Genomic DNA, 16,229 nt, shown 5'->3' with positions numbered 1-16,229 from the left:
TAGGAGAATGATGTGATGGACAAGACCCAATCCTAAGCCTAGCACAAAGATCGTAGTTCGTATGCTAAAGCTTTTCTAATGTCAAGTATCATTTCCTTAGACCATGAGATTGTGCAACTCCCGGATACCGTAGGAATGCTTTGGGTGTACCAAACGTCACAACGTAACTGGGTGGCTATAAAGGTGCACTACAGGTATCTCCGAAAGTGTCTGTTGGGTTGGCACGAATCGAGACTGGGATTTGTCACTCCGTGTGACGGAGAGGTATCTCTGGTCCCACTCGGTAGGACATCATCATAATGTGCACAATGTGACCAAGGGGTTGATCACGGGATGATGTGTTACGGAACGAGTAAAGAGACTTGCCGGTAACGAGATTGAACAAGGTATTGGTATACCGACGATCGAATCTCGGGCAAGTACAATACCGCTAGACAAAGGGAATTGTATACGGGATTGATTGAGTCCTTGACATCGTGGTTCATCCGATGAGATCATCGTGGAACATGTGGGAGCCAACATGGGTATCCAGATCCCGCTGTTGGTTATTGACCGGAGAACGTCTCGGTCATGTCTACATGTCTCCCGAACCCGTAGGGTCTACACACTTAAGGTTCGATGACGCTAGGGCTATAAAGGAAGTTTGTATGTGGTTACCGAATGTTGTTTGGTGTCCCGGATGAGATCCCGGACATCACGAGGAGTTCCGGAATGGTCCGGAGGCAAAGATTCATATATGGGAAGTCTTGTTTTGGTCACCGGAAAAGTTTCGGGTTTTATCAGTAACGTACCGGGACCACCGGGAGGGTCCCGGGGGTCCACCAAGTGGGTCCACCATCCCCGGAGGGCAGCATGGGCCAAGTGTGGGAGGGGACCAACCCCTGGTGGGCTGGTGCACCCCCCCACAAGGGCCCAAGGCGCCTAGGGTTTGGGGAGGGGGGGCCCCACCTTGCTTGGGGGGCAAGTTTCCCCCTCTCCCCCCCTTGGCCGCCCCCCATAGATGGGATCTAGGGCTGGCCTCTGCCCCTAGGGGGTGGAAACCTAGGTGGGGGCGCAGCCCCCTCTCCCCCTATATATAGTGGAGGCATAGGAGCAGCCCAACACATGAGTTTCTTCTCTTGTTGGCGCAGCCCTACCTCTCTTTCTCCTCATATCTCGCGGTGCTTGGCGAAGCCCTGCTGGACTACCACGCTCCTCCATCACCACCACGCCGTTGTGCTGCTGCTGGATGGAGTCTTCCTCAACCTCTCCCTCTCTCCTTGCTGGATCAAGGCATGGGAGACGTCACCGGGCTGTACGTGTGTTGAATGCGGAGGTGCCGTCCGTTCGGCACTAGGATCTCCGGTGATTTGGATCACGACAAGTATGACTCCTTCAACCCCGTTCTCTTGAACGCTTCCGCTTGGCGATCTACAAGGGTATGGAGATGCACTCTCCTTCCCCTCGTTGCTGGTTTCTCCATAGATAGATCTTGGTGAGATGTAGGAAAATTTTGAATTTCTGCTACGTTCCCCAACAGTGGCATCATGAGCTAGGTCTATTGCGTAGATTCTTTGCACGAGTAGAACACAAAGTAATTGTGGGCGTTGATTTTGTTCAATATGCTTACCGTTACTAGTCCAATCTTGTTTTGACGGTATTGTGGGATGAAGCGGCCCGGACCGACCTTACACGTACACTTACGTGAGACAGGTTCCACCGACTGACATGCACTTGGTGCATAAGGTGGCTAGCGGGTGCCAGTCTATCCCACTTTAGTCGGAACGGATTCGATGAAAAGGGTCCTTATGAAGGGTAAATAGCAATTGGCATATCACATTGTGGTTTTGCGTAGGTAAGAAACGTTCTTGCTAGAAACCCATAGGAGCCACGTAAAACATGCAAACAACAATTAGAGGACGTCTAACTTGTTTTTGCAGGGTATGCTATGTGATGTGACATGGCCAAGAAGAATGTGATGAATGATATGTGATGTATGAGATTGATCATGTTCTTGTAATAGGAATCACGACTTGCATGTCGATGAGTATGACAACCGGCAGGAGCCAAAGGAGTTGTCTTTATTTATTGTATGACCTGCGTGTCATTGAACAACGCCATGTAATTACTTTACTTTATTGCTAACCGATAGCCATAGTAGTAGAAGTTATAAGTTGGCGAGACAACTTCATGGAGACACGATGATGGAGATCATGGTGTCATGCCGGTGACGACGATGATCATGGAGCCCCGAAGATGGAGATCAAAAGGAGCAAAATGATATTGGCCATATCATGTCACTTTTTGATTGCATGTGATGTTTATCATGTTTATGCATCTTATTTGCTTAGAATGATGGTAGTAAATAAGATGACCCCTCATTAAAATTTCAAGAAAGTGTTCCCCCTAATTGTGCACTGTTGCGAAAGTTCGTCGTTTCGAGGCACCACGTGATGATCGGGTGTGATAGATTCTTACGTTCACATACAACGGGTGTAAGCCAGATTTACACACGCGAAACACTTAGGTTAACTTGACGAGCCTAGCATGTACAGACATGGCCTCGGAACACAAGAGACCAAAAGGTCGAGCATGAGTCGTATGGAGGATACGATCAACATGAAGATGTTCACCGATGATGACTAGTCCGTCTCACGTGATGATCGGACACGGCCTAGTTGACTCGGATCATGTAATCACTTAGATGACTAGAGGGATGTCTATCTGAGTGGGAGTTCATAAGATGAACTTAATTATCCTGAACATAGTCAAAAGATCTTTGCAAATTATGCCGTAAGCTCGCGCTTTAGTTCCACTGTTTATATATGTTCCTAGAGAAAATATAGTTGAAAGTTGACAGTAGCGATTATGCGGACAATAGAAAGCTTATGTCCTTAATGCACCACTCAGTGTGCTAAAACCCAACCGTCGTTTGTGGATGTTGCGAACATCGGACATACACGTTTTGATAACTACGTGATAGTTCAGTTAAACGGTTTAGAGTTGAGGCACCAAAGACGTTTTCGAAACATCGCAGAACATATGAGATGTTTTCGAGGGCTGAAATTGGGATTTCAGGCTCGTGCCCACGTCAAGAGGTATAAGACCTCCGACAATTTTCTTAGCCTGCAAACTAAGGGAGAAAAGCTCAATCGTTGAGCTTGTGCTCAGATTGTCTGAGTGCAACAATCACTTGAATCAAGTGGGAGTTGATCTTCCAGATGAGATAGGGATGTTTCTCCAAAGTCATTGCCACCAAGCTGCTAGAGCTTCGTGATGAACTATAACATATCAGGGATAGATATGATGATCCTTGAGGTATTCACGATGTTTGACACCGCGAAAGTAGAAATCAAGAAGGAGCATCAATTGTTGATGGTTGGTGAAACCACTAGTTTCAAGAAGGGCAAGGGCAAGAAGGGATACTTCATGAAACGGCAAATCAGCTGCTGCTCCAGTGAAGAAACCCAAGGTTGAACCCAAACCCGAGACTAAGTGCTTGTGTGATAAGGGGAATAGTCACTAGAGCGGAATTACCCTAGATACTTGGTAGATGAGAAGGCTGGCAAGGTCGATAGAAGTATATTGGATATACATTATGTTAATGTGTACTTTACTAGTACTCCTAGTAGCACCAGGGTATTAGATACCGGTTTCGTTGCTAAGTGTTAGTAACTCGAAATAAAAGAGCTACGGAATAAACGGAGACTAGCTAAAAGTGAGCTGACGATAGGTGTTGGAAGTATTTCCAAGTTTGATGTGATCAAACATAGCACGCTCCCTCTACCATCAAGATTAGTATTAAACCTGAATAATTGTCATTTGGAGTTTGCGTTGAGCATAGACATGATTGGATTATGTCTATCGCAATACGGTTATTCATTTAAGGAGAATAATGGTTACTCTGTTTATTTGAATAATACCTTCAATGGTCTTGCACCTGAAACGAATGGTTTATTGAATCTCGATCGTAGTGATACACATTTTCATGCCAAAAGATATAAGATAGTAATGATAGTACCACTTACTTGTGGCACTGCCATGTAAGTCATATTGGTATAAAACGCATGAAGAAGCTCCATGTTGATGGATCTTTGGACTCAGTCGTTTTTGAAAAAGTTTGAGACATGCGAACCATGATTATTGGTGTATATGCATGAAGAAACTCCATGCAAATGGACCGTTTGGACTCACTTGATTTTGAATCACTTGAGACATGCAAATCATACCACATGGGCAAGATGACTGAAAGCCTCGTTTTCAGTAAAATGGAACAAGAAAGCAACTTGGTGGAAGTAATACATTTTGATGTGTGCAGTCCAATGAGTGCTGAGGCACGCAGTGGATATCGTTATGTTCTTACTTCACGGATGATTTGAGTAGATACTGAGTATATTTACTTGATGAAACAAAAGTCTGAATTATTGAATGGTTCAAGTAATTTCAGAGTGAAGTTGAAGATCATCGTGACAAGAGGATAAAATGTCTATGATATGATCATAGAGATGAGTATCTAAGTTACGAGCTTTGGCACGCAATTAAGACATTGTGGAAATTGTTTCACAATTAATACCGCCTGGAACACCATAGTGTGATGGTGTGTCCGAACATCATAGTTGCACCCTATTGGATATGGTGCGTACCATGATGTCTCTTATCGAATTACCACTATCGTTCATGGGTTAGGCATTAGAGACAACCGAACTCACTTTAGTAGGGCACCATGTAATTCCGTTGAGATGACACCATGAGAACTATGGTTTAGAGAAACCTAAGCTGTCGTTTCTTGAAAGTTTGGGGCTGCGATGCTTATGTGAAAAAGTTTCATCGTGATAAGCTCGAACCCAAAACGGATAAATGCATCTTCATAGGATACCCAAAATGGTTGGGTATACCTCCTAATTCAGATCCGAAAGCAATAGGGATTGTTACTTAAATCGGGTCCTTTCTCGAGGAAAAGTTGGTCTCAAAAAGTTGAGTGGGAGGATGGTGGAGACTTGATGAGGTTATTGAACCATCACTTCAACCAGTGTGTAGCAGGGCACAGGAAGTTGTTCCTGTGGCACCTACACCAATTGAAGTGGAAGCTTATGATAGTGATCATGAATCTTCGGATCAAGTCACTACCGTACCTCGTAGGGTGACAAGGATGCGTACTACTTCAGAATGGTACAGTAATCCTGTCTTGAAAGTCATGTTGCTAGACAACAATGAACCTACGAGCTGTGGAGAAGCGATGGTGGGCCCAAATTCCGACAAATGGTCAGGAGCCATGAAATCCGAGATAGGATCCATGTATCAGAACAAAGCATGGACTTTGGTGGACTTGCCCAATGATCGGCAAGCCATTGAGATAAATGGATCTTTAAGAAGAAGACGGACGTGGATGGTAATGTCACCATCTATGAAGCTCGACTTGTGGCGAAGAGTTTTTCACAAGTTCAAGGAGTTGACTACGATGAGATTTTCTCATCCGTAGCGATGCTTAAAGTCCGTCGGAATCATGTTAGCACAAGCTGCATTTATGAAATCTGGCAGATGGATGTCAAAACGAGTTTCCTTACCAGTTTTTGTAAGGAAAGGTTGTATGTGATACAATCAGAAAGGTTTTGTTGATCCTAAGGATGCTAAAAGGTATGCTAGCTCCAACGATCTTTCTAAGGACTGGAGTAAGCATCTGGAGTTGGAATGTACGCTTTGATGAGATGATCAAAGATTTTGGGCTTATACAAAGTTTATGAGAAACTTGTATTTCCAAAGAAGTGAGTGGGAGCACTATAGAATTTCTGATGAGTATATGTTGTTGACATGTTGATGATCAGAAATGATGTAGAATTTTCTGTAAAGCATATAGGGTTATTTGAAAAGTGTTTTTCAATAGAAAACCTGGATTAAGCTACTTGAACATTGAGCATCAAGATCTATGAGGATAGATCAAAAACGCTTAATGGTACTTTCAAATGAGCATATACCTTGACATGATCTTGAAGGTGTTCAAGATGGATCAGTCAAAGAAGGAGTTCTTGCCTGAGATGTAAGGTATGAAGTTAAGAGTTAAAGCTCGACCACGACAGAAGAGAGAGAAAGGACGAATGTCGTCCCCTATGCTTCAGACGTAGGCTCTACAGTATGCTATGCTAAGTACCGCACCTGATGTGTGCCTTGCCAGATGTCTGGCAAGAGGGTACAAAGGTGATCAAGGAGTGGATCACCAGATAGCGGTCAAAATTATCCTTAGAGGAATAAGGATTTGTTTCTCGATTATGGAGGTGATAAAGAGTTCGGCGTAAAGGGTTACGACGATGCGAGCTTTAACACCTATCCGAATGACACTGAGTAGCAAACCGGATACGTATAGTGGAGCGACCATTTGGAAAAGCTCCAAGTGGAGCGTGGAAGCAGCATTTACAATATGACCTAGAGATTTGCAAAGTACATACGGATCTGAATGTTGCAGACCCGTTGACTAAAACTTCTCTCACAAGCAAAACATGATCAAACCCCAGAACTCATTGAGTCTTAATCACATGATGATGTGAACTAGTTTAGTGACACTAGTAAACTCTTTGGATGTTGGTCACATGGTGATGTGACCTGTGAATGTTAATCACATAGCGATGTGAACTAGATTATTGACTCTAGTGCAAGTGGGAGACTGTTGGAAATATGCCCTAGAGGCAATAATAAATAAGTTATTATTATATTTCCTTGTTCATGATAATCGTTTATTATCCATGCTATAATTGTATTGATAGGAAACTCAGATACATGTGTGGATACATAGACAACACCATGTCCCTAGTAAGCCTCTAATTGACTAGCTCGTTGATCAATAGATGGTTACGGTTTCCTGACCATGGACATTGGATGTCGTTGATAACGGGATCACATCATTAGGAGAATGATGTGATGGACAAGACCTAATCCTAAGCCTAGCACAAAGATCGTAGTTCGTATGCTAAAGCTTTTCTAATGTCAAGTATCATTTCCTTAGACCATGAGATTGTGCAACTCCCGGATACCGTAGGAATGCTTTGGGTGTACCAAACGTCACAACGTAACTGGGTGGCTATAAAGGTGCACTACAGGTATCTCCGAAAGTGTCTGTTGGGTTGGCACGAATCGAGACTGGGATTTGTCACTCCGTGTGACGGAGAGGTATCTCTGGGCCCACTCAGTAGGACATCATCATAATGTGCACAATGTGACCAAGGGGTTGATCACGGGATGATGTGTTACGGAACGAGTAAAGAGACTTGCCGGTAACGAGATTGAACAAGGTATCGGTATACCGACGATCGAATCTCGGGCAAGTACAATACCGCTAGACAAAGGGAATTGTATACGGGATTGATTGAGTCCTTGACATCGTGGTTCATCCGATGAGATCATCATGGAACATGTGGGAACCAACATGGGTATCCAGATCCCGCTGTTGGTTATTGAACGGAGAACGTCTCGGTCATGTATACATGTCTCCCGAACCCGTAGGGTCTACACACTTAAGGTTCGATGACGCTAGGGTTATAAAGGAAGTTTGTATGTGGTTACCGAATGTTGTTCGGAGTCCCGGATGAGATCCCGGATGTCACGAGGAGTTCCGGAATGGTCCGGAGGTAAAGATTCATATATGGGAAGTCCTGTTTTGGTCACTGGAAAAGTTTCGGGTTTTATCGGTAACGTACCGGGACCACCGGGAGGGTCCCGGGGGTCCACCAAGTGGGTCCACCATCCCCGTAGGGCAGCATGGGCCAAGTGTGGGAGGGGACCAGCCCCTGGTGGGCTGGTGCGCCCCCCTCAAGGGCCCAAGGCGCCTAGGGTTTGGGGAGGGGGCGCCCCACCTTGCTTGGGGGGCAAGTTTCCCCCTCTCCCCCCTTTGCCGCCCCCCTAGATGGGATCTAGGGCTGGCCGCCGCCCCTAGGGGGTGGAAACTGTTGGAAATATGCCCTAGAGGCAATAATAAAAGCATTATTATTATGTTTCCTTGTTCATGATAATTGTCTTTATTCATGCTATAATTGTGTTATCCGGAAATCGTAATACATGTGTGAATAACAGACACCAACATGTCCCTAGTAAGCCTCTAGTTGACTAGCTCGTTGATCAACAGATAGTCATGGTTTCCTGACTATGGACACTTGATGTCATTGATAACGAGATCACATCATTGGGAGAATGATGTGATGGACAAGACCCAATCCTAAACATAGCACAAGATCGTACAGTTAGTTTGCTAGAGTTTTCCAATGTCAAAGTATCTTTTCCTTAGACCATGAGATCGTGTAACTCCCGGATACCGTAGGAGTGCTTTGGGTATGCCAAACGTCACAACGTAACTGGGTGACTATAAAGGTAGACTACGGGTATCTCCGAAAGTGTCTGTTGGGTGACATGGATCAAGACTGGGATTTGTCACTCCGTATGACGGAGAGGTATCACTGGGCCCACTCGGTAATGCATCATCATAATGAGCTCAGAGTGACCAAGTGTCTGGTCACGGGATCATGCATTACGGTACGAGTAAAGTGACTTGCCGGTAACGAGATTGAACGAGGTATTGGGATACCGACGATCGAATCTCGGGCAAGTAACATATCGATAGACAAAGGGAATAGCGTACGGGATTGATTAAATCCTCGACATCGTGGTTCATCCGATGAGATCATTGTGGAGCATGTGGGAGCCAACATGGGTATCCAGATCCCGCTGTTGGTTATTGACCGAAGAGTCGTCTCGGTCATGTCTGCTTGTCTCCCGAGCCCGTAGGGTCTACACACTTAAGGTTCGGTGACGCTAGGGTTATGAAGATATGTATATGCAGAAACCCGAATGTTGTTCGGAGTCCCGGATGAGATCCCGGACGTCACGAGGAGTTCCGTAATGGTCCGGAGGTAAAGAATTATATATAGGAAGTGCTATTTCGGGCATCGGGACAAGTTTCGGGGTTATCGGTATTGTACCGGGACCACCGGAAGGGTCCCGGGGGTCCACCGGGTGGGGCCACCTGTCCCGGGGGCCACATGGGCTGTAGGGGGTGCACCTTGGCCTAGATGGGCCAAGGGCACCAGCCCCTATAGGCCCATGCGCCTAGGGTTTCCACCATGGAAGAGTCCATGTGGTGGAAGGCACCCCTAGGTGCCTTGGGGGGGAGGGAAACCTCCCCTTGGCCGCCGCCCCCCTAGTAGATGCCATCTACTAGGGCCGGCGCCCCCCTTGGCACCCCTATATATAGTGGGGGGGAGAGGAGGGATTTTACACCAGCCCCTGGCGCCTCCATCTCCCCCCGTTACGTCTCTCCCTCGTAGTCTCGGCGAAGCCCTGCTGCTGTGACGCCCTGCATCCACCACCACGCCGTCGTGCTGCTGGATCTTCATCAACCTCTCCTTTCCCCTTGCTGGATCAAGAAGGAGGAGACGTCTCCCGTCCCGTACGTGTGTTGAACGCGGAGGTGCCGTCCGTTCGGCGCTGGTCATCGGTGATTTGGATCACGTCGAGTACGACTACATCATCACCGTTCTTTTGAACGCTTCCGTGCGCGATCTACAAAGGTATGTAGATGCATCTAATCACTCGTTGCTAGATGAACTCCTAGATGATCTTGGTGAAACGAGTAGGAAATTTTTTGTTTTCTGCAACGTTCCCCATCAGTGGCATCATGAGCTAGGTCTATGCGTAGTTCTTCTTGCGCGAGTAGAACACAATTTGTTGTGGGCGTCGATTTGTCAACTTTCTTGCCGTTACTAGTCCTTTCTTGCTTCAGCGGTATTGTGGGATGAAGCGGCCCGGACCAACCTTACACGTACGCTTACGTGAGACCGGTTCCACCGACTAACATGCACTAGTTGCATAAGGTGGCTGGCGGGTGTCTGTCTCTCCTACTTTAGTTGGAGCGGAATCGATGAACCGGGTCCTTATGAAGGGTAAATAGAAGTTGACAAATCACGTTGTGGCTTTAACGTAGGTAAGAAAATGTTCTTGCTAGAACCCTAATTCAGCCACGTAAAACTTGCAACAACAATTAGAGGACGTCTAACTTGTTTTTGCAGCAAGTGGTTTGTGATATGATATGGCCAAAGTTGTGATGAATGATGAATGATCTATATGTGATGTATGAGATGTTCATGCTATTGTAATAGGATTCACGACTTGCATGTCGATGAGTATGACAACCGGCAGGAGCCATAGGAGTTGTCTTTATTCTTTTATATGACCTGCGTGTCATCAAGAAACGCCATGTAAATTACTTTACTTTATCGCTAAACGCGTTAGCCATAGTAGTAGAAGTAATAGTTGGCGAGCAACTTCATGGAGACACGATGATGGAGATCATGATGATGGAGATCATGGTGTCAAGCCGGTGACAAGATGATCATGGAGCCCCAAGATGGAGATCAAAGGAGCTATGTGATATTGGCCATATCATGTCACGTTTATTATTTGATTGCATGTGATGTTTATCATGTTTTACATCTTGTTTACTTAGAACGACGGTAGTAAATAAGGTGATCCCTCATACTTATTTCAAGAAGTGTTCCCCCTAACTGTGCACCGTTGCGACAGTTCGCTGTTTCAAAACACCACGTGATGATCGGGTGTTTTATTCAGACGTTCACATACAACGGGTGTAAGACAGATTTACACATGAAAACACTTAGGTTGACTTGACGAGCCTAGCATGTACAGACATGGCCTCGGAACACAGAAGACCGAAAGGTCGAGCATGAGTCGTATAGAAGATACGATCAACATGAAGATGTTCACCGACGTTGACTAGTCCGTCTCACGTGATGATCGGACACGGTCTAGTTAAACTCGGATCATGTAATACTTAGATGACTGGAGGGATGTCTAATCTAAGTGGGAGTTCACTAATAATTTGATTAGTTGAACTTAATTATCATGAACTTAGTCTAAAATCTTTGCAATATGTCTTGTAGATCAAATGGCCAACGTAGTCCTCAACTTCAACGCGTTCCTAGAGAAAACCAAGCTGAAAGACGATGGCAGCAACTATATGGACTGGGTCCGGAACCTGAGGATCATCCTCATAGCTGCCAAGAAAGATTATGTCCTACAAGCACCGCTTGGTGACGCACCCGTTCTCCCTGCAGAACAAGATGTTATGAATACTTGGCAGGCACGTTTCGATGACTACTCCCTCGTTCAGTGCGGCATGCTTTACAGCCTAGAGCCGGGGCTCCAAAAGCGTTTTGAGAGACATGGAGCATATGAGATGTTCGAAGAGCTGAAAATGGTTTTCCAAGCTCATGCCCGGGTCGAGAGATATGAAGTCTCCGACAAATTCTTCAGCTGTAAGATGGAGGAAAACAGTTCTGTCAGTGAGCACATACTCACTATGTCTGGGTTGCATAACCGCTTGACTCAGCTGGGAGTTAATCTCCCGGATGATGCGGTCATTGACAGAATCCTCCAGTCGCTTCCACCAAGCTACAAGAGCTTTGTGATGAACTTCAATATGCAGGGGATGGAAACGACCATTCCTGAAGTATTTGCTATGCTGAAATCAGCAGAGGTAGAAGTCAGGAAGGAACATCAAGTGTTGATGGTCAATAAAACCACTAAGTTCAAGAAAGGCAAGGGTAAAAAGAACTTCAAGAAGGACGGCAAGGAGGTTGCCGCGCCCGGCAAGCAAGCTACCGGGAAGAAGCCAAAGAATGGACCCAAGCCCGAGACTGAGTGCTTTTATTGCAAGGGAAGCGGTCACTGGAAGTGGAACTGCCCTAAGTACTTAGCGGATAAGAAGGCCGGCAAAACAAAAGGTATACGTGATATACATGTAATTGATGTGTACCTTACTAGTGCCCGTAGTAGCTCCTGGGTATTTGATACCGGTGCAGTTGCTCACATTTGTAACTCAAAACAGGGGCTGCGGAATAAGCGGAAACTGGCAAAGGACGAGGTGACGATGCGCGTCGGGAATGGTTCCAAGGTCAATGTGATCGCCGTCGGCATGCTACCTCTGCATCTCCCTTCGGGATTAGTTTTAAACCTTAATAATTGTTATTTAGTGCTAGCTTTGAGCATGAACATTGTATCGGGATCTCGTTTAATTCGAGATGGCTACTCTTTTAAATCTGAGAATAATGGTTGTTCCATTTTTATGAGAGATATGTTTTATGGTCATGCTCCTATGGTGAATGGTTTATTCTTTATGAATCTCGAACGTGATGCTACACATGTTCATAATGTGAGTACCAAAAGAAGTAAGGTTGATAATGATAGTCCCACATACCTGTGGCACTGCCGCCTTGGTCACATAGGTGTCAAATGCATGAAGAAGCTCCATGCTGATGGACTTTTAGAGTCTCTTGATTATGAATCATTTGACACATGCGAACCATGCCTTATGGGTAAAATGACCAAGACTCCATTCTCAGGAACAATGGAGCGAGCAACCGACTTATTGGAAATCATACATACTGATGTGTGCGGTCCAATGAGTGTTGAGGCTCGCGGTGGCTATCGTTATGTTCTCACCCTCACTGATGATTTAAGTAGGTATGGGTATATCTACTTAATGAAACACAAGTCTGAAACCTTTGAAAAGTTCAAGGAATTTCAGAGTGAGGTTGAAAATCAACGTGATAGGAAAATCAAGTTTCTACGATCAGATCGTGGAGGAGAATACTTGAGTCACGAGTTTGGCACGCACTTAAGAAAATGTGGAATAGTTTCACAACTCATGCCGCCTGGAACACCTCAGCGTAATGGTGTGTCCGAACGTCGTAATCACACTCTGTTAGATATGGTGCGATCTATGATGTCTCTTACCGATTTACCGCTATCCTTCTGGGGCTATGCTTTAGAGACTGCCGCATTCACTTTAAATAGGGCTCCGTCGAAATCCGTTGAGACGACACCGTACGAATTATGGTTTGGGAAGAAACCTAAGCTGTCGTTTCTAAAAGTTTGGGGATGCGATGCTTATGTCAAGAAACTTCAACCTGAAAAGTTCGAACCCAAGTCGGAAAAATGCGTCTTCATAGGATACCCAAAAGAAACTATTGGGTACACCTTCTACCTCAGATCCGAAGGCAAGATCTTTGTTGCCAAGAATGGGTCCTTTCTGGAGAAAGAGTTTCTCTCGAAAGAAGTAAGTGGGAGGAAAGTAGAGCTTGATGAAGTATTACCTCTTGAACCGGAAAATGGCGTAACTCAAGAAAATGTTCCTGAGGTGCCTGCACCGACTAGAGAGGAAGTTAATGACAATGATCAAGATACTTCTGATCAAGCCCCTACTGAAATTCGAAGGTCCACAAGGACACGTTCCGCACCAGAGTGGTACGGCAACCCTATCTTGGAAATCATGCTGTTAGACAACGGTGAACCTTCGAACTATGAAGAAGCGATGGCGGGCCCGGATTCCGACAAATGGCTAGAAGCCATGAAATCCGAGATAGGATCCATGTATGAAAACAAAGTATGGACTTTGACTGACTTGCCCGTTGAGCGGCGAGCCATAGAAAATAAATGGATCTTTAAGAGGAAGACAGACGCGGATGGTAATGTGACCATCTATAAAGCTCGGCTTGTCGCTAAGGGTTATCGACAAGTTCAAGGGGTTGACTACGATGAGACTTTCTCACCGGTAGCGAAGCTGAAGTCCGTCCGAATCATGTTAGCAATTGCCGCATTCTATGATTAAGAAATATGGCAAATGGACGTCAAAACGGCATTCCTTAATGGTTTCCTTAAGGAAGAATTGTATATGATACAGCTAGAAGGTTTTGTCGATCCTAAGAATGCTGACAAAGTGTGCAAGCTCCAACGCTCGATTTATGGGCTGGTGCAAGCATCTCGGAGTTGGAACATTCGCTTTGATGAGATGATCAAAGCGTTTGGGTTTACACAGACTTATGGAGAAGCCTGTGTTTACAAGAAAGTGAGTGGGATCTCTGTAGCATTTCTCATATTATATATAGATGACATACTTTTGATGGGAAATGATATAGAACTCTTGGACAGCATCAAGGCCTACTTGAATAAAAGTTTTTCAATGAAGGACCTTGGAGAAGCTGCTTATATATTAGGCATCAAAATCTATAGAGATAGATCGAGACGCCTCATAGGTCTTTCAGAAAGCACATACCTTGATAAGATATTGAAGAAGTTCAATATGGATCAATCCAAGAAGGGGTTCTTGCCTGTGTTACAAGGTATGAAATTGAGCTCAGCTCAATGTCCGACCACGGCAGAAGATATAGAAGAGATGAGCGTCATCCCCTATGCCTCAGCCATAGGTTCTATTATGTATGCCATGCTGTGTACCAGACCTAATGTTAACCTTGCCGTCAGTTTGGTAGGAAGGTACCAAAGTAATCCCGGCAAGGAACACTGGACAGCGGTCAAGAATATCCTGAAGTACCTGAAAAGGACTAAGGAAATGTTTCTCGTTTATGGAGGTGATGAAGAGCTCGTCGTAAAGGGTTACGTCGATGCTAGCTTCGACACAGATCTGGATGACTCTAAGTCACAAACCGGATACGTGTATATTTTGAATGGTGGGGCAGTAAGCTGGTGCAGTTGCAAGCAAAGCATCGTGGCGGGATCTACATGTGAAGCGGAGTACATGGCAGCCTCGGAGGCAGCACATGAAGCAATATGGGTGAAGGAGTTCATCACCGACCTAGGAGTCATACCCAATGCGTCGGGGCCGATCAAGCTCTTCCGTGACAACACTGGAGCTATTGCACTTGCCAAGGAGCCCAGGTTTCACAAGAAGACAAGGCACATCAAGCGTCGCTTCAACTCCATTCGTGAAAATGTTCAAGATGGAGACATAGAGATTTGTAAAGTACATACGGACCTGAATATAGCAGATCCGTTGACTAAACCTCTCCCTAGAGCAAAACATGATCAACACCAGAATTCCATGGGTGTTCGATTCATCACAATGTAACTAGATTATTGACTCTAGTGCAAGTGGGAGACTGTTGGAAATATGCCCTAGAGGCAATAATAAAAGCATTATTATTATATTTCCTTGTTCATGATAATTGTCTTTATTCATGCTATAATTGTGTTATCCGGAAATCGTAATACATGTGTGAATAACAGACACCAACATGTCCCTAGTAAGCCTCTAGTTGACTAGCTCGTTGATCAACAGATAGTCATGGTTTCCTGACTATGGACACTGGATGTCATTGATAACGAGATCACATCATTGGGAGAATGATGTGATGGACAAGACCCAATCCTAAACATAGCACAAGATCGTACAGTTCGTTTGCTAGAGTTTTCCAATGTCAAAGTATCTTTTCCTTAGACCATGAGATCGTGTAACTCCCGGATACCGTAGGAGTGCTTTGGGTATGCCAAACGTCACAACGTAACTGGGTGACTATAAAGGTAGACTACGGGTATCTCCGAAAGTGTCTGTTGGGTGACATGGATCAAGACTGGGATTTGTCACTCCGTATGACGGAGAGGTATCACTGGGCCCACTCGGTAATGCATCATCATAATGAGCTCAGAGTGACCAAGTGTCTGGTCACGGGATCATGCATTACGGTACGAGTAAAGTGACTTGCCGGTAACGAGATTGAACGAGGTATTGGGATACCGACGATCGAATCTCGGGCAAGTAACATATCGATAGACAAAGGGAATAGCGTACGGGATTGATTAAATCCTCGACATCGTGGTTCATCTGATGAGATCATCGTGGAGCATGTGGGAGCCAACATGGGTATCCAGATCCCGCTGTTGGTTATTGACCGGAGAGTCGTCTCGGTCATGTCTGCTTGTCTCCCGAGCCCGTAGGGTTTACACACTTAAGGTTCGGTGACGCTAGGGTTATGAAGATATGTATATGCAGAAACCCGAATGTTGTTCGGAGTCCCGGATGAGATCCCGGACGTCACGAGGAGTTCCGGAATGGTCCGGAGGTAAAGAATTATATATAGGAAGTGCTATTTCGGGCATCGGGACAAGTTTCGGGGTTATCGGTATTGTACCGGGACCACCGGAAGGGTCCCGGGGGTCCACCGGGTGGGGCCACCTGTCCCGGGAGCCACATGGGCTGTAGGGGGTGCGCCTTGGCCTAGATGGGCCAAGGGCACCAGCCCCTATAGGCCCATGCGCCTAGGGTTTCCACCATGGAAGAGTCCATGTGCTGGAAGGCACCCCTAGGTGCCTTGGGGGGGGAGGGAAACCTCCCCTTGGCCGCCGCCCCCCCTAGTAGATGCCATCTACTAGGGCCGGCGCCCCCCCCTTGGCACCCCTAT

This window comes from Triticum dicoccoides, chromosome 6B (genome assembly GCF_002162155.2).
Source record: "Triticum dicoccoides isolate Atlit2015 ecotype Zavitan chromosome 6B, WEW_v2.0, whole genome shotgun sequence".
NCBI lineage: Eukaryota > Viridiplantae > Streptophyta > Magnoliopsida > Poales > Poaceae > Triticum > Triticum dicoccoides.
Note: the sequence above shows the minus strand (reverse complement) of the source record.